Source organism: Pleurodeles waltl, chromosome 1_2, assembly GCF_031143425.1.
Source record: "Pleurodeles waltl isolate 20211129_DDA chromosome 1_2, aPleWal1.hap1.20221129, whole genome shotgun sequence".
Taxonomy (NCBI): Eukaryota; Metazoa; Chordata; class Amphibia; order Caudata; family Salamandridae; genus Pleurodeles; species Pleurodeles waltl.
The window spans coordinates 1304150998-1304173047 of NC_090437.1; positions in this window are offsets into that span (position 1 = coordinate 1304150998).

The following is a 22050-nucleotide window of genomic DNA, read 5'->3' on the forward strand; positions in this document are numbered from 1 at the left end:
CCCCTAAATTCAGTATTTAGGGGCTCCCCAGAACCTAGGAAACTAGATTCCTGCAACCTAAGAAGAAGAGGACTGCTAAGCTGAAAAACCCTGCAGAGAAGACGGAGACACCAACTGCTTTGGCCCCAGCTCTACCGGCCTGTCTCCCCCCCTTCTAAAGACACTGCTCCAGTTACGCTTTCCCCAGGGACCAGCGACCTCTGAATCCTCAAAGACTGCCCTGCTCTAGAAGGACCAAGAACTCCTGAGGACAGCGGCCCTGTTCACCAAAGACTGCAACTTTGAAACAAAGCAGCAACTTTGAAACAACTTGTGTTTCCCGCCGGAAGCGTGAGACTTGCTACTCTGCACCCGACGCCCCCGGCTCGACTTGTGGAGAACAATCACTTCAGGGAGGACTCCCCGGCGACTGCGAGACCGTGAGTAGCCAGAGTTGCCCCCCCTGAGCCCCCACAGCGACACCTGCAGAGGGAATCCCGAGGCTTCCCCTGACCGCGACTGCCTGCTCCTCAGATCCCGATGCCTGGTAAAGACTCTGCACCCGCAGCCCCCAGGACCTGAAGGATCCGAACTCCAGTGCAGGAGTGACCCCCAGGAGGCCCTCTCCCTTGCCCAGGTGGTGGCTACCTCGAGGAGCCCCCCCCCTTGCCTGCCTGCATCGCTGAAGAGACCCCTTGGTCTCCCATTGATTTCAATTACAAACCTGACGCGTGTTTGCATACTGCACCCGCCGCCCCCGCGCTGCTGAGGGTGTACTTTCTGTGTGGACTTGTGTCCCCCCCCGGTGCCCTACAAAACCCCCCTGGTCTGCCCTCTGATGATGCGGGTACTTACCTGCTGGCAGACTGGAACCGGGGCACCCCCTTCTCCATTGAAGCCTATGCGTTTTGGGCACCACTTTGACCTCTGCACCTGACCGGCCCTGAGCTGCTGGTGTGGTAACTTTGGGGTTGCTCTGAACCCCCAACGATGGGCTACTTTGGACCCAAACTTGAACCCCGTAGATGGTTTACTTACCTGCAAAAACTAACAAACTCATACTCCCCCAGGAACTGTTGAAAATTGCACTGTCTAGTTTTAAAATAGCTATATGTGATTTATGTGAAAACTGTATATGCTATTTTGCTAATTCAAAGTTCCTAAAGTACCTACCTGCAATACCTTTCATTTGAAGTATTACATGTAAATCTTGAACCTGTGGTTCTTAAAATAAACTAAGAAAATATATTTTTCTATACAAAAACCTATTGGCCTGGAATTGTCTCTGAGTGTGTGTTCCTCATTTATTGCCTGTGTGTGTACAACAAATGCTTAACACTACTCCTTTGATAAGCCTACTGCTCGACCACACTACCACAAAATAGAGCATTAGTATTATCTCTTTTTGCAACTATCTTACCTCTAAGGGGAACCCTTGGACTCTGTGCATACTATTCCTTACTTTGAAATAGTGCATACAGAGCCAACTTCCTACACATGGCAAACATCATGCATAAGTACACAACATACCAGTGGGCCCCTTCCACTAGCCAGGGTACTCACCAGCCTTCCACATCAGCTGCAGCTAGTGAACAGGAGGACCTGCCACAAGACTCACAGGCCAGCAGCACTCCTCCCTCTGCAGCAGAAGAACCACCCCGCAAATGTTCCCTGCAACCCAGACAGACACCAGAGACAGTAACCAAGACCCAAACCACCGCAAGAAAATGAGCTCCTATTGAATGTCACCCTTGGGTGCCACTGAGACACCGTGTTCACTTTGGACTGACATTGCTCCTTTTCCTATGGCCCCATGGAAACTGGACCTGTGCTACAAACAAACTGGGCCACTAGACTGAAGATTTCGGCCACCATCACCCCACTCTATTGCACTATCCCGTCATTGTGTCACTTCAATAAACACACTTGAACACAACTGAAGGTTCTGTGCTCTAATTACAATAATATGCAATGTCAACGACCTGTATTATCCTGTGCCAATGTGATGTAATTTGTGAATCCATACAATGGACAGTCTGTTTGGGGTACACATAACCAGTGTGAGAGTATGCCATAAGTCACCATCCACCAACCATCCACCAAACTGTGTGAAAGCAGTTTGTAGTCATCACATTAGTTCACAGTTGCGACCACACCAACACCAGGTGCATTGTCCCCACCTCCTCCTGCAGGAATGGCACATGGTGTCTGAGAGCCAAATTGTGCAGCATGCAGCAGGCCACCACTTTCTGGCAGTCCTTCCCAGGGGCGTAGAGTAGGGATCCACCAGATACATGGAGGCACCAGAACCTGTCTTTCAGTAGCCCAAACGTCCATTCAATGACCCTACTGGTACAACCACGTGCGTCATTGTACCGATGTTCTGCCCTTGTCCTTGGATTCCTCACTGGTGTCAACAGCCAGGATAGGTTTGGGTAGCCGGAGTCACCTGGAAGTAGTGAGAGACACACATTACTCATGTACAATAGCACAGAGTACAACTTCAAGATGCATACAGTGACATACATTAGGTGAAACCTCTAGCTCACCTATGAGCCACACTCTCTCTCTCTCTCTCTCTAGTCGTGCCATCACCTGTAGGACGCTGCTATTCCTCAACACATAGGCATCATGCACAGATCCAGGAAACGTAACGTGGGAGATGTATTGCTCTGCAAGGCACACCATCTGGACATTTATTGAATGGAAACTCTTCCTATTTCTGTAGACCTGCTCATTTGTCCTGGGAGGCACCAAGACAATATGGGTCCCGTCAATGGCCCCAATCATATGTGGTATGTGTCCCATGGTGTAGAATACAGCCTTCACAGTGGGCAAATCTTCACTCTGGGGGAATGAGATATAGCTGCTCATGTGTGTCATTAAGGCAGCCAAAACTATTTTCAGCACATTTGAAAACATTGGCTGTGACATTCCTGCAGCCAAGCCCACAGTCACCTAGAAAGAACCACTGGCCAGGAAGTGGAGCACTGACAGTACCTGGACTGCAGGGGGTATTGCTGTAGTGCTAAGAATAGCAAGAATCAGATCTGGCTCCAGTTGTTGACACAGCTCAATAATTGTGGCTCTGTCCAGACGATAGGTCATTATGATGTGGCGTTCGTCCAGTGTAGCCAAGTCAACTAGGGGTCTGCACACGGGTTCTTGCCTCCCCCTCCTCCACAGTGGTTGGTATCTAAGTAAACCAAACATTAGAAGTGTGTGACTACAGGAAGGATGGACACACAATATCACAGTACACAGAGCAGTCATATCCAATTTACTCAAACAATGATTGAAATATGCACTGGTGTCCCCTACATGCAAACGGACTTCCTCAAAAATTACCAATACTTTTCATTAGCCATTGTGTCTCACAGATGTAGTCGGCGTCGTGTGTCATGATTATTAGCATCCCATTTCAAGTATTATGTCAACTACTCATCTGCAAGCAGTGCACTGGAATGAAAACTAATTTGTGTGCCAGAGTCTACAAGCAATCCAAAGTATGTAGCGGACTGGAATTGCCTTGGTGCCCACCATCCGGACCTATGACGCACATTACATTGACCACCATGTGTACCAGCGTTATGAATTGGCTACCACCTGTCCTGTATGCAGGGACAGGTGGAAGTGACCTCACATGACGTTTGGCATCATGGCACAAGGCAGTCTGCACCGCCGTGCAACTCCTCATTGGTTAACATGGAAGTCGGTGGAGCACAGGAACCAATGATGATCACCGCCGGCGGTGACAGTGTTCACTGGCACGGACGTGACCGTATTTTCTCTATCCCACTTCACTTGATTTCAACACGTCAAAGCCTCCACTGCGTGTGCTGCTGTGTCCTGTGTCTGGAACCCGCTATGGCGTGTGCTACAGGGGATAGGGCCCCAGCCTTCACATCAGAGGAACTGGAGAAGCTTGTGGATGGGATCCTACCCCTTTATGGACAGTTGTATGAGCCTCCAGATCAACAGGTGAGCCCCTTTTGGGTACTTTGGATGTGACATGGCTGTATGTAGATGTATGTGTGTGCTAGCAGTGTGTCATTTGGGGAGTGTATATTTGATGCATGCAATGTGTACGCAGAGGTACGAGTAATGTGTGAGGTTAATGTGGGATCTATGCACTATGTAAGCCATTGCTGTAACAGATTGTAGAGTGGAGTTCATAGTGTCCTTTCGTCTGTGTTCCCTATGTAGGTCAGCACCCATCAGAAGAAAGGGTTATGGCGTGACATTGCCAAGGACATGCGGACCCTCGGGGTACATACCCGGCAGAGTACCCACTGCAGAAAGAAGTGGGAGGACCTGCAACGCTGGGCCCAGAAGACCGCAGAGGCCCAGCTGGGGACATCCTCCCAACGGGAGGGGGGTGCCCGTTGGACCCTGACCCCACTATTGGCCCGCATACTGGCGGTGGCCAATCCGGAGTTGGATGGGCGCTTGAGGGCAGCACAGCAACCACAATGGGATGAGTATACTCTGTGTGGAATTCTTTATTGATGCCTGCCATGTGGTAGGGTGCAAGGTTCTAGTCAGTGGATGGCCCAATATGCCTGTTTGGCTAATCATGTAGAGTCCTGCTTAGCAATGTAGAGTGGTATGTCCATTTGGTTTTGGCAAGTAGCTGGCATACCATGGCAGACATGGCTTAATGAGTCCGAGTAGGTGTGCAGATGGTAGTATTTCTGCTGTTGTTCCCAGGCAATGGTTTGGTATTGTGGTTCACAATGCACAGTGTTAGTCCCAGTGAGTAATTGTGATGTGTATGCCATATGTGCTGTAGTTGCTGAAATTGACCCTATGCTCCCTTTCTTTCTCCCCCACCCTCTCTCCTTTTCTCATCCTGTCCTTGTGTGCATCAGCATCATCTGGCGAAGGAGCAGGGGCACCGGAGAGTGAGGGAGCTGCAGCCCACGGGACCCAGGAGGCAGAGTTCACTGACGCCGAGGGGACCAGTGGGTTGGAGGGCGATGGGAGCACCACAGGGGAGACAGGAGCTGATGCTAGTGACTCTGATTCCTCCTCTGACAGAAGCTCCCTGGTGGTGGCGGACCCTTCTGGGGCTACCCCAGCTACATCATCTTCCGCCATCCCCTTACCAGCACCACCCCCAATAGCCCCCCACCCAGTTGCCCTTGCCCGTTCACCCAGGAGGGTGGGCGTCTCTTTTGCCCCAGGCACCTTAGGCCCTGCCCCAGTCAGCCCTGCTGCCCTCAATGAAGAGGCTATTTACCTCCTGAGATCTATCTCTGTAGGGCAGTCAACAATAGTGAATGCCATCTAGGGGTTGGCATCCTAGATGCAGCAATGCAATGCCTACCTGGAGGGCATTCACGGCGGCCTGGCTGCCCTACAGAGATTGTTTCAGGCTCTAACCACCTCTTGATGGCAGCCAGTGTCCCTGTTTCTTCTGCCCCCCTCCAACTACCTGTTGCCAGTCCCAGAGCCCTGTCCCCCCACCCATCCCAAGCACACAAATAGACCAGCATGCATCCAAGACAACAGACAGGACTCACACAGACACCACAGATCACACCACAAGCATACCCACATCCAACACATAGAAGCACACACAACAACAGCCACTGCCTCCACGGTCTCCCCCTCCTCTTCCTCCCTCACAGTCACATCAGCACTACTGCCAGGCTTTTCGTGGCAGTGGTCCCGCCCCGGAAATCCTGGCTGTGTGCTATGTCATAATATGGTGGGCGGGAAATGGTGTTCTGCCAGCCTGAAAGTGGCAACCACTGGTGGCCGGACCACACTGGCAGTTCAGGTGGGACATTGGCTGTGTAAGGGAGGGATCACCGCCATGGTCATAATTTGGCGGTCTTCACCACCAGCCTGGCATCGGTGCTATTGCCGTCGCCGGCGTGGTGGTCAGCTGACCACCAATATCATAATGAGGGCCTAAATGTCTTCGCCACAAGCAGGCACTTGTGTGCTTCCCTTGCTGGCTTATCATAGCTATGCAGATGTCATAGCTGTGGGTATGATGGGTCATAAAATGTTGGCATGCTTGAGACGTCATGGACAATGGCCACATGAAAAGGACACCAATATGAAGTGGCCTGGTAGCATTTCTGTTCCTCCAGCCAGATGTCACAGCGCGGGGCCTGTGATTGTCACCATGGCTTGTGGGTGATGAACCCCAATATTTTACTGAACCCCATAATATTTATATTATATTAATACATATTAATCTTATATTAATGCATAATATTTTGATCACCCCATAACTTAGCTAGTGCAGATCAACTCTGGCACCCTTGATCTAGTGATGAGTCACCACCCTCCTTGACATCAGGCCAACAAAATCAACTTAGCAGAGTAATATAAATAGTGACTGGGAGCAACTGAGTTGTAGATTGATGACAAGTTAAAGGGTTTTTATTATCAAATCTCTAAATTAGGCATTATATAGAAATGGAAATGGAGGCTCAGATACAGAGTACATAGTCAGAAATCATAATTGCAAAGTCCCAATAAGCAACAAAAGTCATACGTGGAACAGACAGCATCCCCAGAGGAAAGAAAAATGCATCTAAGTTCTAATTGTCGGATTCACAAGGAACACTAACAGCATCTCTGGGAAGAAAGAGAAATAGAAAGTCTCACCGGCTGACCCCCAAAACCAAGGGTTTTTATACACATTTAATACAAAGGTAATAATGAAAACTGCAAACTCAGCATGGCATGACTAGTGATAACATATATTGAACAAACCAGAATTATGAATGTCACACAAACAATCACAACACTATCTCATTTGAAAGAAAGTGTCATTCACAATACATGCTCTATAAGGAAAACAACCAATTGCATCACATTATCCTTTGCTCTGTGAAAACTGAGTTGGAATATATGTTTGAAGTATACTTGTATTTCATTTTTCATTTTATTTTCCAGAAACACATGGGATGTTGTTTTGCGATTTCAGACATTGACAGTGACTATGTCAGATTTCTTTGTACTACTTGTTTAATTGTGCAAATATAACGAGTGCCTCTTGTTGTTTATTGTCATGAGCTGTATGGATTGCCACACAGTGGGGGCTTAGGGGTGGGGTCCTCCAAGGGTGCACCGTGTGTTAATTGGGATACTATTCGATATATACCTCATTGTCTCGAGCGCCAATTTTCTCTCCGTAGATTACACCCGCATCGAGTAAGAATTGAGTTCGGAAGAGCGCAGGGGGACATCGATTGGGAGGGGTACTAAGGAGGAGCAAGATGAACAGAGCATCAAACAACTAGTTACAAAATGGTGTTTTTACAGAAATGTGGCATAACTGACCTACATCAATAAACATACTTCTAAACCTTCAAAATAAAATTGTTTTAAGTTGAACACTATTAATTCATCAGTTACAACTATATCCATTATAAAAAAAATGAATATTCCAAAATAATTTGTCACCCGAAATTGCACATCTAGAAAAAGCTCTGATGTGTTTGCAACAATAGTACAGCCCGTATGATGCTCAGCACAGGAGCATGCTTCAGATGGTTCATGCTTCAGATGGTCCTCTGGCACCACACACCATGTATGGTGCTGCAGGTTCTTCTGCATGTTTGGTGGCTGTGTTGAAGACTAAGCCCAACACTGGTGCTGCTGCACAGAGTGCTCGAGTAGCAGGCGGCAGACTCTTTTGCATCCCTCTGCTTACCATTTCCTGTTGTGGATTAGACGTAATGGGGAAAAAATGTGTCATTCGCATTGCTTGACACTTGAAACACTGAAGGACTGTCCTGTGTGTTGGCCACAAATGTGCAGGACATTGACAACTAAGCCAGTGTCTGATTCATTTTCCACTTTATGTTTGCTGTACTGTGAGATGGTCCAAAATGTGAATAACACTTCAAGAAAGCAACAGCTGAAAGGGGAGGACCTTTAAGTATTATTGTCTATTATAATTTTTTTTATTATTAGACGTCAGGAGAGACAGTTGTTTCTTGCTCAGGCCTAAAAATGAGTTTTCCCGTGCCACTTTTTTGCCTTGTGAAAGAACACACATAGCACTCTACTCTTTGGGAAAGAGTGCTTGAGAGGTAAAAATCTGTGGTCTTTAGTGGTATTAGCATTCCAATTATTTTCAGATGTATTCTACCCATTAGTCTTTTAGCTATTCTTGATTCCAGTGATGGAGTTATTAATTCATGACCAGGGAGCACCTTAGAGATGCCCCCTGACAACCCGACCAACTGCTGGTGTACTGGATAACTAGTTTTAGCCAGCCTGCCAGCAACAAACATGTTCCTGACCTCCAAGAGCGACAGCCTCTGCTCTTGGGTGGTCAGGAACAAAGCCTGCTCTGGCAAGGGTGTTAACAAAGCCTTCCCAACAGGATGACCTGCAAATTTGTATTCAAAAGCATGGGGCTTTAAAGAAGTTCACCGCCCTTGGTATGTAGATCTGGCTACCCTCAGAAGGGAGACGCTGACCCCTGTCCCAGGACCAATTTGCCACCTGGACAGACGGGAAAATTAGTAGTCAGGAAGGCGTGTCCACTCTCTGGTCAGTTCCATCCCTAAGGTAAGCTGCTTGATGAGGACACAAAATGTCAAAGTCTGCCATCTTGGTAATGGCAGAATTAGGAACTCTGGGACAGGATTATTCCCACTGCCCACAGGACGTTGTCATATAGGGGGTGCAGTGACCCCAGGGATAAGTAGTCTATTGGCTACTATCCTTCACTCCCCTAGGACTGCCAACATTCACCCAAGATCCAGAAACACCCGTGGAGTAGCAGAGCTGCTTCCCTGCATCTTGCAGACACCCCAACAGACACTGTGAGGCCTCCGGACCACCAAAACCCGATGCCGGACAGCACCACTGCACCTGTGCCTTCTAGCTCGAGTTGAAGTGGGCCAGCAGTGCCCGCCAAACCCTCCAGATACAAAGTCCATCTCAGCGTTTGCCTCCGACGACAGAGACCCAACGGTCCACTACAACTCTGCACCCAGAAGCCCGGGACCAAGGAGAAGAGGAGCACTGGTGTCCTTATGTCACCGAGCCTCATGAGACCTGAGCCCACTTGCTGAATTGGTCAGACTGGACCCCCAGTCTATGCCTGCAGCCCCTTTTTGCAGGCCCCCCTCTACCCTGACTACCCCAGTGATGGAAACCCAATGGTCCAAGCAATCTCTACACCCGGACTGGGGAGAAGAGGTCCACTGGTGTCCCTACATGCCTGAGCATCCCAGGAATTGAACCCACTTGGTGGTTCACCTGGACTGGTCCCCCCATTCCCTGGGTGCAGTGCCTTTCTGACCCAACCACTCTCACTGACTCCAACTAGGCACCCCGCACTGAACTGCACCTCTGTACCTGGCCACCCGAGTGCCACCAGAGGTGCAGCCAGAGGTAATCTGTTGGCGTGGCCTAGGACCCTGCCCCATACTCTCATTAAGTCTGGAAGATTGGTCCTGTAAGTCACTGCTGAGTCCCTGTTTGCCATAAATGTTTTTCCTCCATAAGTTAACATTGCAGCTTCAGAAAATTGCACTGTCCACTTTTTCAAACCTTTAATAAATTCTACTGCAGAACGTACTTACCTGATCATATTGATTTTGGATATACATACAGATACTTGTTATGTTTTTTTGTTGGTGTGGGGCTCCTTATTGAGTCGTGTGTCTCATTTATTGACTGTGCCTATGGTGACTGTCTAACACTCCTCTCTGATAAGCCTAAGCTTGCTTGACCAAACTACCCACTATGAGAGCACGTTGGGATTGCTAGAGCAATCCCCTGTCCATTAGTAAGGGAACCCCTAGCCTCTTTGCACAGTATACCTCTACGCCATTGCACTCTATGTCACTGCAATCTATGCTGCACCACTCCACTCTGCTCTATTCTGCACCACTCTACTCTGCTCCAATCTACTCTGTGCTACTCTACTCTGCGCCACTCTATGCTGCACCACTCTACTCTGCGCCAATGCACTCTAAGACACTGCACTCTATGCCAATCTACTCTGCACCATTGTACTTTATGCCACTTCACTCTAGACCACTCTACTCCATGCCACAACACTGCACTCTATGACGCTCTACTTCATTAAACTCTACCCCACTCTATGGCACTCAATTCCATGCTATGCCACTCTATGACACTATTCCACTCTACGCAACTCCGTCTATAACGCTCCATGGCACTTTACTCCACTCTACTCTACCCACTCCACTCTATGCTACTCCAGCACTCCACTCCATGCCACTCCACTCTATGCCACTTTATGCCATTCTGCTCTATTACACTACTCAACTCTATGCCACTCCGCTCTCCTCTATGCCACTCTACAACACTCTATGCCACTCCACTCTGACACTCTACTCCACCCTACACCCTTCCTCTCTATGACACTCTACTCCTGCCACGGCACTCCACAACACTATGCCACTCCATTCTAGGCTACTCAAGGACACACCACTTCACTCCACTCTACGCTACTCAGCTCCATTCTATACCACTCCACGCCACTCCACAACTCTCAATGCAACTCCATAACTCCCCAGTCTATCCCACAACACTCTACAACACTCCACTCCATGCCACTCTCCTTCATCCCACTAACTTTAATCATGCTGAACAGATGGCAAACTGGAGTGCAACATGGCTAAAAAATAATGGCAAAGCCAATAGCTCTTTAATAGGCAAGACCTATTGGTTTTGCTAAAGTACTCAACCAAATTGGCAAAACGTTGAAGCCAAAAGCTAGGAAAGCTGCACAAAGGTTACAAGTGCCTTAAATTGTATTGGTAGGCCAGCAAGTAGACAATGCAGGCTAGTCAACACTGGGACCAAAAAGTCCTAGAAAAAGGTAATGATCAGGCTACAGTTAAGAGATGATTGTTAATCAATAAGCTTGGGCTTCTGGACTAAATAAGTAGATGTTACATTCATAGGGAGGACAGTTTCAGGAACTCACCTATGGCTGCATGGGCTCTGACAGTGAAGAAGCTCCTTATATGCGCCACAGCTGTATGTTGCTGGATGCCATGGTTTGACAGATGCTGAGCTCTCTTGCTGTCTTATTCGCTGAAGCACTTCCACTCGTGATAGCCCGGAGGGATTTTGCGCTGGCTCAGTATAGCTAAGAGCGCAATTGGCAGTGGCAGGGCTCCACAATGTTACACATTGTGTTGGATGTTAAAATTTGACTTTCGAGTCAGATCAAACTCCATGAATTAAAAACAGTGTGGAACTCAGCCTTTTAAATTTCACTTTCAAATATGGTGGTCAGCCAATTTGAAGTTTATCATAGCATCCCAAACCAAGATGTTACAGAATTCGTTCTGCGATATCCATTTCTCTGCCAAGTATTAGGCTTCCTTTGGAAAGGCAAGATGCAAGCCAATGCATTTGTTCCCTAATTTTCCATTTCGCACTTCACGCATTACTCTTCAATTTTGTCCTTACATTTTTCCTCATTCAGATAAACTATTTCTTCATTTACTTCCCTTAGCTCCACTTTGGAGCTGCTCAGCATTTTTTCAAGGGCTGGGTGAAACTTGCTGAGTTTCACTCCATGGAATGCCATGGAACTACATGAAAACTCTGCAAGGTTCTGCAAAGTTCCACAAGCAGACGGAGTTCAGCGCGTCGTGCTGCTCATGCTGACTTTTAGTGCCAGGAGCTTGTTCCACGCTGTAAAATCCATGCAAATGGCACCACGCGGCACACCGGAGAGTTCTGCTCCTTTCTGCCACTCAAGTAGACTTTCTACTCGAACAAGAGTTTTCTCAAAACAAACTGTTGTGACCTGTCGCGATAGCCCACGTTGAGCAATCTCACCAGAAGCATTCTAGCGCCTGGAAATCATGCTAAGGGACCACATTCTCAATCAAGATCGCCAACTTACCATTGGTGAGCGATGCGTCAAAAAACCTCCACCACGCCGTGGTTGGTGAAGATTTGCCAAAACTCTGCACTCCAAGCGGAGCTGAATTTTTTGCCCACACCTACTCTTTTCTCCTTCCTGATATCAGAAGGCGTTTGGTGCCCTGCTCTTATTACCAATGCTATCGTCAGCCAAGAATCAGAAAGGTTGCCAAAGGAAGTTTCTTTTCCCTTTGGCCTCCTTGCTGTGACCATCTAAAATAGGTATTTGTAATCTTTCATGTATAATGTTGTATTCAGAGGGGCACCCTGGCGACTGGGATAAGTGGTCCTTTCCTTGCTTTCTAAGGTTAAGCAGCCCAAATTAAGTGGGTGATTTTGTAAGAAAATCATTAAAACATAACACCTGTTATGTACCCTCTTACAATTATCACCGTGTGTCGCAGGTGAAGGCTCTTAACACAGGGGCAGTTGCCCCCGAGGTAGGTGCAAGAAGTCTATTAGCACCCTGCACTGAAATTAAGGGACACTGTGGTTGCGGGGGGTGCCACTCACCCAAATGTTTGGGTGAAAAAAACTGCTCCTTTTGCCCCTGGTCCCAGCCTCTTCTGACGTAGCAGGCTCACACACTTCTGTGCAGGGGTCTGACCTTGCTTTCAGTGAGAGGGAAGCCCAATAAACCAAAGAAAAGTAGTAGCACATAAACAAACTGGGTTTGTTTTCTACTCTGATGAGATGGGGCTTAAAATCCCACAACCTCTATTTAGGTACATTGGGTTCTCCAATGGAGGTCTTTTTTCAAGCCAGATGTTCAGTAGATCCAGATAAAATACAGTTACATGCAAATAATCTAAATGAAACTTATTTATATTGCCAGTGACACATATTAAAATCAACGCCAAGCCCTGTCAACGGTGGTAATTCTTAAATTTGATGCTTGTTGGAGCAATGGATAATTCTCCAGTTTTACCAGGACAATACCTTGATTGGATCTCATTTCACGGCACTCCTCCTAAGGCCTTTGGTTCCTGGGCTAAAACTATGATGAGGATTAAATGCTGATTGCCTCTGCATTACTTATTGTAGGCCCGCGTTTCTTGAGAATGGGTTAAGGAGAGGATGAGCTTGGGTCAATTTAATGGCAATCACCTTCCATCTGTGTCACTAACACACTACATTGTGTTGTTTCTTACATTGCCTTAGCCTCTTTCCCAGATGAACTGCAAAAAACACAAAGAATATGGGGTTTCGCATAGGTGCAAAATATATTTAGATACCATTTACGGCTGGGGAAGGAACCGGTTGAGGTGCGCCAGTGAGCGCCCTTTTTGATGCACGTGTGACTACAAGGGGACTGTCCCCTTCCCCTGAACAGGGGCTACCCGCCCTCATTGACAGGGCCTTCCTGGTTAAGCATTCTACAGGTAGGCCATTTTGTTAATCCAGCCACCTCCTACTGAGGTTAGGCATCCTCCACAGTGCATGACCCTTAGTGCACGATTAAAGGGATCCAAGGCCCAAGGAATCGTAATACGGCGGATGGGATATCCGTCATGTTTGTGACGGAGTGACCCCCTCCGCCAATCTCTAAATCAGGCCCTGGGTATTTATATTTGAGGGTGGACTGAGGTTGGCACTGATTTGTTTTTCATTGGCAAGTGGCCGGGAATCATAGGTATCTGCTATGAATCCATTTGGTTTGCTGGTTCCACCCAGCCTGTGACAAGCAGGAAAGAGGCATGAGAGTTAGAGAGCCCACCTCTGACTCCACAATTTCCATTATTTTCACAACCTAGGGTGGAGCCAGGGAACCACTCCAGGCTGTTATATGATAGCAACAGATGCTGGCAAAAATAGTGCAGGGATCATTGCTTCTCCCCTGCCTTAGGCATGGATGGAGATCCAGGTGCACAAAAAGACTTTATATTTGCAACCCTGAGCTAGCATCTCTTAAGAGCCGATAGGGGGCTGCACATCAGTGAGGCTGTACCTGATCTCCAGCCAAATGCAGAGACAACTGTGTGAGGCAACTGGGGGGCATCAACAGCCATGTTCTTCAGTAAACCACGCAGAGGCTTATAAAGGTGTATTGTATGATCTGCTTCACAATTTACTGATTGGGCAGATTATAATATCTCAGAACAAGAACACCCTCATTGAGTAACTTCTCTTGGTGTCTCACTGTTCAAAGAGGTGCTGATCTGTACGTCTGTCAACCTTCCCCTTGGCAACTCCTGCCAGTGATGCGGGAACAGTTTTTCAAGTGGAATCCTGCCACAAATGTTACATCACTGAACTCATAGGGATTGTGAAAACTCCAAGGGTCACACAAGGAACAAGTATTGCACATGAACTTTGCCCTTTCAGCAGGAGAGTGTTAGGGGTTTTGGATGAAGCTGGTGTTGCAATTAGGAGAACACTGTCATAAGTGATTACTAAAAAATGACGTGGTAGCATACTCCTATTTACAGACACAGCACATTTTCTCTTGAAATGCCCACTAACTTTGCACAGAAATACAGTTTTACTGATAAAACTATAAAGCGCACAAACAATAATGTGTGGACATATGGGGCCTTATTTATGACCCGGTTTGCGTCACTCTTGCACAACGCAACGTGGTGCTCTGGCACCACACAACGTAGTGCAAAAGCAAAGCAAACCTTAAGGCGGATTTTTGCAGCCACGCAAAGCCACGTTGCGTGGCTTTGAATGGCTTAAAATGTCTGGAGTAATGCATTGCAGCGCAAATCATTGTGTTGCGTTACTCAGTGCCAGAGAAGCGTTCCATGGGCATTGTGTTGGTGTTCCCACGCAACTGCCATGGCTTTTAACACATGTCCTGATTTACCAAACCTGGTAAACCTGGGAATGCACCAAAAATACACGCCTCCCCAGGAGAGGCATAACAAGGAGAAATATCTTTATCTCTCCTCATCTTTCCCCTCGCTATGTGTCCTGCATTCTCAGGTGCCCTCCCTGCACAAAAACAAAACCAGCCCTGCCTACAACACTGGCACCCTTGCACCAAGGGTGCCTTCATTGGCACTAGGCTGCCAAACCAGTGCCAGTGCAAGGGAAAAGGACAGAAATGGCCGTATTTGATAAATTTGGTGCATTCCTGCCCTTTCCCTCTCACACAGTGCGGCGCAACAAGGTGGGTTGCAAGACTTGCCCATAAATATGGACCTAAGTTTCAGCGAATATTTGTCATTTGCTTATCACCAAGTGAAGTGTCTTGATTTTGATCCTATTAAAATCTTTGTTTCCATCACACTTCAGAATTAGAAAAAATCCTTCATTTGTGCTTTCCTAACTTTATTTATCTTGAAGTATCTGTACAGTTCATGAATAGGTATTTAGATTTTGTTGTGTGTTAGAAGAAAACTACATCCTACAGCCTTTCCTTGCACACCAGCAAAATTGTCACATAATTCACTGTACACAATCCTTCAATTTGCAGTAAGAGAAAGACAATTAAAGGAAAAAGCAGCAATTTGTCAGAAGACTAGACTGCCATTTGACCTCTGCCTTTTAACGACCAGCAAATGTTATAAGATAAAAACACAATTTGAAGTAATCTTTAATGCTCGTTCACCTTCAGAACTCCAACATGTTTATTTTGGGGGCGCTGCAGCACCCCAACACCCTTACTTTCAGCATCTACGCTTCCTGCTCTCCATTCATCATGTCCCAAGCTCCCTCTCTGTTCAGCAGTTTCTGTTTAAAAAAAAAAACTTTTTTCACTCTGTTCAGCAGTTCTTGAGCTCACCTGACTTCTCGCTCTTTTGCCCTTTGCACTGCCTTGGTTCTCGCTTTAGTGGACTTTCAAGCTGTCCATCGTTTCCACTTTCCGACCAAAGATGTCTTCTTTCTCAACTTTCAACATCTCTAGGGAAGCTTCTGCGTCCACCCAAAGCCCCCTGTTAGATTTGTATTGGTCAATAACTTACATTATTTTATATAAACTTGGATTCCGATTACAAAGCTTTGTTTCTGAGTAGTTGTGTCTTTATGTGACTTGGGTAAGACGTGGAAAGAAAGGGTTTTGATTGGCGGATGGCGTAAGCCATTCCCCAGCCTGTATTAAGACTGAGTTTATTGCAGAAAATTGCTTATGAACCCAGCCTTGAAATTCAGGAATAGTTCAAACCAAACACAGGAATAAGGCATCACTACTCTGTGAAAAACGCTGAATTTTACCATTGATGTGCCGCTGAAATGCCTTGGAACTGAGACCAGAGCAGATCACGTTTTGTGTGCACTAGTCTTGACCTGGCATTCTGCTTCAAAGCCTTTAGAGTCCCTCCTCTTTTTAGGGCCCCACCCTTCAGCCTCAGGATCACGATACTGACTGTCCCCCAATATTCCTGCCCTCTTTATGGATCCACATGAGAAGTTGTTAAGGGGAGTGTAAGTTCCTATTAATTTAAAGGATGTTTCTACTATCCAAATGTAAAACCTCTATGTCCTCTCGAGTATTGTCTTAACACACATCCCCAATAAACGCCAATGATTAAAACTAAAATTTTAACTAAGATTTAGGAACATATTTATTCTTTTTTAGTGCCGAATTTGCGTCATTTTTTACGCAAAAGCAGCGCAAACTTTCAAAATATAGGCCCATATTTATAGTTGGTTTACGATGAATTAGCGTCATTGTCTTTACGCTAATTCAGCGAACACCTAACTCCATATTTATACTTTGGCGTTAGACATGTCTAGCGCCAAAGTTATGGAGTTTACGGCGTTTTCTGGAGGGGAAAACCTACCTTGTGTCAATGAGATGCAAGGTAGGCATTCCCGTCCAGAAAATTACGATATGGCCTTTCCGCCATATTTATCTCCCTGTGCTAAAATCTAGCACAGGGGGCCTTAAATAATGGCACTAAGCTTGCTTAGCGCCACTATTTAACACCTGGGTCTGGGCAGGCGTTAGGGGACCTGTAGGCAGATTTCCATGGTCAGAGACCATCGTCCCCTGGGCATGGCCATTAAGGTGGTAGGCATGACTCCTGTCTTTACGAAGATAGGAGCCATGTCCATGGGGCTTGTGCACCAGAAAATGGCGCTACACTGCTTTGAGGCAATTTTTTTTACTCTAAACAGTGCAGCGCCATAATTTGGCGCACAAGCCCCGGTTCCCCCTACACCTCCCCAGCCCTCTTAGCGTCCTTTCCAAGGACGCTAACAGGGCATTAGCACCAGCTAGCGCCATTCCATAAATATGCCGGCGCTATACTTTTTGACGCAAACCTGCGTTAACACAGGTTTGCGTCAAAAAGTATAAATATGGGCCATAATTGTATTTTGTAAGTTTGCGCCACTTTTGCATCAAAAAGTAACGCAAAATTGGTGGAAAAAAAGTATAAATATGGGCTTTAATATCTAAGGATGCTTAGGGGTTTATGCTCACACTTGTCTCCTTCAGAGATGGATTTATTAACCAATGCAAGTGTGCCAACATAACTGAACTGCAAGAAGATTTTCTATGCAAAGGCCACTCTATGCCTGCTGTGGCGGCCGCACAGAACCCCCACTTTCAAGATCTTCATTACTTGCCCTTTATTGTCTATGTCACTTTCAAGGTGAGTGTAATGGACTTTAGAGCATTGCAGGTATGTGCGGACCCACTGGCGTGCCACAAGGTTTGAGGGCTGCAGAAAAGATCCCCAGAAAGTTTACAAGATTCCTGATCCAGTTTAGACACCAGCCACTCTCAGCCGCAGCCCAGAGTCAAGAGACACACACTAGGTTGAGGGACTGCTCCTGTTGACTGGAGAGACACTGAGCCCCCCTCTTTCAGTCCATTGCAATGCTAGTTTTCAGCAGTCCATTGGACAATTGTGGGCCGCTAGCGCCTAGCCTTTCTCAGATTTTTTAAACTTGACAACAACAATCTTGGCACAATTGCAATTCCTAGTTTTTCACAAAATTTGATGGTGAAATCGTATCTCCTCTCTGACATTTATTTGGCGTACGCTTTATTCGTTTATGCAAAATCGCTATCATTGACTTACATTCATCTGCAAAGGTCTGACACTAAACTCAAGTTTAATGGATCATCACCTGCTGAGAAGGGCGTGCCAGGATCTCTAGCATAGGCCAACATTGTGGAAAGAGGGTCCTCGAGGCGTTTCTGGAGCTGCCAACACCCTTTATCAACCCGCCCCTCTCTCGGCCCGTCACTCAGCGGGGAAATTGATTCACACTGCTGTCACTGCCGTGCTGGCATGTGTTGAACAGCCCTGTGTGATTGATGTCTTGACTCCACCACAACTTTTGCCCTTGCTGTTGACTAACCGCGGTTCTGGAGAAATGAGTATTTTAATCACGTGCAGGGCCATGTGCATCATGGCCTATAAATCATGGCAGTCTGCAGGCAGCTCAAGTTACAGGAGTTCTTTACACACCTTATAATTTATAGCACTCAATTTGTCAACCCATAACTCCAGCTCAGGTTTCTGCCAAGAGATATTGTTTAGCTTCCTGCATTATTACTTTTTTGCTTTAGTCATTGGTTGCTGGAGTGTATCAGTTAATGACAACAGAGGCCAAGGGCTGCAAATGAGAACATCATGTACCTGACTCAGGTGGGACACCTAGGAGCATCTGTCCTGACTTAGGTATGATGAAAACATTTGTGACTGATGCATCCCCAGGGTTAGCGCTAGGCAGGGCAAAGTGTTGCCTTTGGGCAGTGTCGTCTCACCTTAGAATCCACTGGCAGGTATTTGAGGTGTTGTGTCAGCCTCCCCACCTCAGCTCTCATGAACTGTTTCGTGTGAGTGTATCCTGGTTTGTGGTGTGGTTGTAAAATTGATATGCTTGCCTGATGTATCGCTATCTTGAACCATCCTAGTTGCACCTCATAATTGTGTGTTAGCAACACCTAGGCACTTAGGGGGTTATTCTAACTTTGGAGGAGGTGTTAATCCGTCCCAAAAGTGACGGAAAAGTGACGGATTTACCACCAGCCGTATTACGAGTCCATTATATCCTATGGAACTCGTAATACGGCTGGTGGTATATCCGTCACTTTACCGTCACTTTTGGGACGGATTAACACTCCTCCAAAGTTAGAATAACCCCCTTAGTTATTAATCTGACGGCATCCCATGAGCCTTGGTTGACCCCATCAGCATCATTAGTGCTTACAATATACAATGTAAGTGGCTATGATTCTTTAAGACCGCTTTGGAGGCGCCCGCCAAGAGCGGTACGTACAGCGTCCATACACTCACCCACATGTTGACAACAGCAGAGCAACACAAAGGTCTCCAGAAAAGCCACGGGGGGGACAATCCAGGCACAAATATTTTTGGTTTGACTTGTGGAAGGCAATCTCAATGACTTACTGCAAACACTCCACTAGACTTGACGGTCATCTCCATTGAGGTAAAAAATAATATTTCACAGTGATCTAGGGCCATCAATAAATGGTAGAACACAGGGTGTGTGAGCGAGGGTGATTACATAAATCAATAACATCCAATTTGTTTCTGATACATAACGGGTAGCCATGCGGTATCGTCCAACATAGCTATTGACAGGTTCTGGTAACATAAACCACGAGGCTGAAGGCCGAATAGTTAGGACTAGCATTAGTCAAGATTTCTTGATTTTAACTAAAAATGCATATGTATTATACGTGATAGGACTTGCAACCAACCTCTTCATTCATTGGTCCATTTTTCTTCCACCCAGTACAGCGGACAGCGTGGGACACTCAGGGGCATATTTATACTCTGTTTGCGCCAGATTTGCGTAATTGTTTTTACGTAAATCTGGCGCAAACTTAACACAATATTTATATTTTAAGCCCTAGACATGTCTAGGGCCAAAATATTGGAGTTAACGTCATTTTTTGCCTGCAGAAAACTACCTTGCGTCAAGGAGATGCAAGGTAGGCGTTCCCGGGCAAAAAAATGACTTATTTATCCCCCAGTGCAAAAATCACGCACAGGAGGAGGAGGGCCTTAAATAATGGTGCTAAGCCTGCTTAGCACTATTATTTAATGCCTGGGTATGGGCAGGGGTTAGGGTTACTGTGGGCCTTATTCCATGGTCAGAGACTATGGAAACAGCCCACAAGTGCCCTTCCCTGCACCCAGGGACACCCCGCCCATCCTCACCCACACCTGGAGGACACTTAAGGATGGGGGGACACATCCCAGGTGTGTCCAGGTAAGTATTTTTAATTTTTTTTCAAAGTGCCATAGGGGGGCTTAGCTTGGGCCCCCCCACATGGCACTGTGCCCACTGGCCATGCCCAAGGGGACATATGTCCCCATGCATTGCCTTTGGGCTGGGGGGCATGACTCCTTTCTTTACTAAGACAGGAGTCATGTCCATGGGGGATGTGTGTCTAACAATGGCGATAGTCAGGTTACAGTCATTATTTCTACTCTAACCTGACTAGCGCCATTCTTTCACGCACAACCTCTAGTTTTCCCTACGCCTCCCCTAGCATCATGTATTTTAATGCTAACCGGGCCTTAGAGCCGGCTTGCGCCATTCCTTAAATATGGCACCCGGCTGGTGTCCTGGAATGGCGTTATCTGGCGCTGTACATTTTGGCGCAAACCTGCACTAACGCAGGTTTGCGTCAAATAGTATAAATATGGGCCTGAGTGAGTCCACATCAGCCACTGACAAACTTTACTGTAAGTGATGCCATTCTGCTCATGCACAGTGTGGACATCTTCAGACAAGTGGTCCTTTTCAGTGCCGCAGGATATTTGCCCAATAAATTATTTTTTAATTTTATAATATTTCCTTTTAATATTCATTGTGCAATGGTCTTGCAGCGCCCCAGGCACTATCACAGGACCCTCACTTCTGTTTGCTGCAAATCGCATTCCACCTGCTCACTGCTTGCAGAGTTGCCACCTTTGAGAAAGGTTTTTACGATCATTTCAACATGGCTGCAGCTGTATGTGCACGGGCCACCTTCTTGCCAATGTTCTTGTAAAATTCTTTAATATGACTGCCAGTGTATGTGCATGCACAGACTTCCATCTTAGAAGTGTTAATGTAAAACGCTGATACAAAAATAATTGCAGGACATCTGCCCATGCGAGCACATCCAGACACACTCTTGTATGGTGGCTACAAGTAACTGGTTTGTTTACAAAAAAGTACATGGAAAATAAGTACTGGCAAAGTTAACAGGCCAGCAGCTAAGGCCAGAACTAATGGCTTTGCCAGTGCTTGTTTTTTTATATGGCCTCAGAACCCCAGCATGGCATTATAGGGTCATATTACACTTGTCCCTCATAATGTATTTTTTATACATGCTTATGTCGGGATAGGTATCTTGAAAAGATGTTTTTTAAACCGGAAAATACTTATCGAGAAGAGTGAGCCAGTACACAACTGTAAAAGAGAACACTACTTAATTATGTAGTTTTTAGTTAATATTAAGCTAAACAGTATAATTATAGAAAATGAACCACCTTTTGTGTTTTTCAAAACACATTCTTTCTCTGGAAGGGAGAGATTGTTGAAGCTGCTCTCTACAAGGTGCAGCCTCTAGTAGGCACTGATTGGAATTGGAAAGTTTGCATTTTATTTAACTTTCGCAAATAGATTTTTGTTAAAACAATGGTCATTACCATTAGAATTATAAAATGCTGTGGTGTTTACCCAATAGGTATTGATTTACTGCACTTGCCACTTAATTTGCTGCACAATTTTCATAAAGCTCAGAGGTATAAAAAGGGTTCTGTTGCAGCACAATGCAGCATAATGTGCCTCTTTTTGCGGCATAAATTTGATATATAATAATTTGGTCCTCCAGTATCACATAATCCTAGTCCCATGACAATGGTAAGACTCTGCTGAGTGGTTTGAGGGCTGCCATTATAATGATGTACTTCATATTTGACAGTAACCCATTAAATATTTCCATGGGTACATATTGTTCTGCATTTTGTGCAATTAAATCATCTAAACATAGCATTTATGCTGATTTGCAGAGTGCAATAATCTATTTATTACCATTGCTGAGATTGTGGTACTTCCCATCAAAAAGATAAGGCCTTACCTTATGGTATGCCCTCCGGTGAAGTTTGAGCACTTATTATTAAGAACTAGGGGTGGGCGGTAAACTCCGCTCCGCTCACGGAGTTTGCAGAGTTTTTCCCACTTTGTGCTTCCTTTAGAGCGTGGAGTTCTGAAAAACTCAGCAGAGCGGAGTTTTTTTCCTCATTCGCC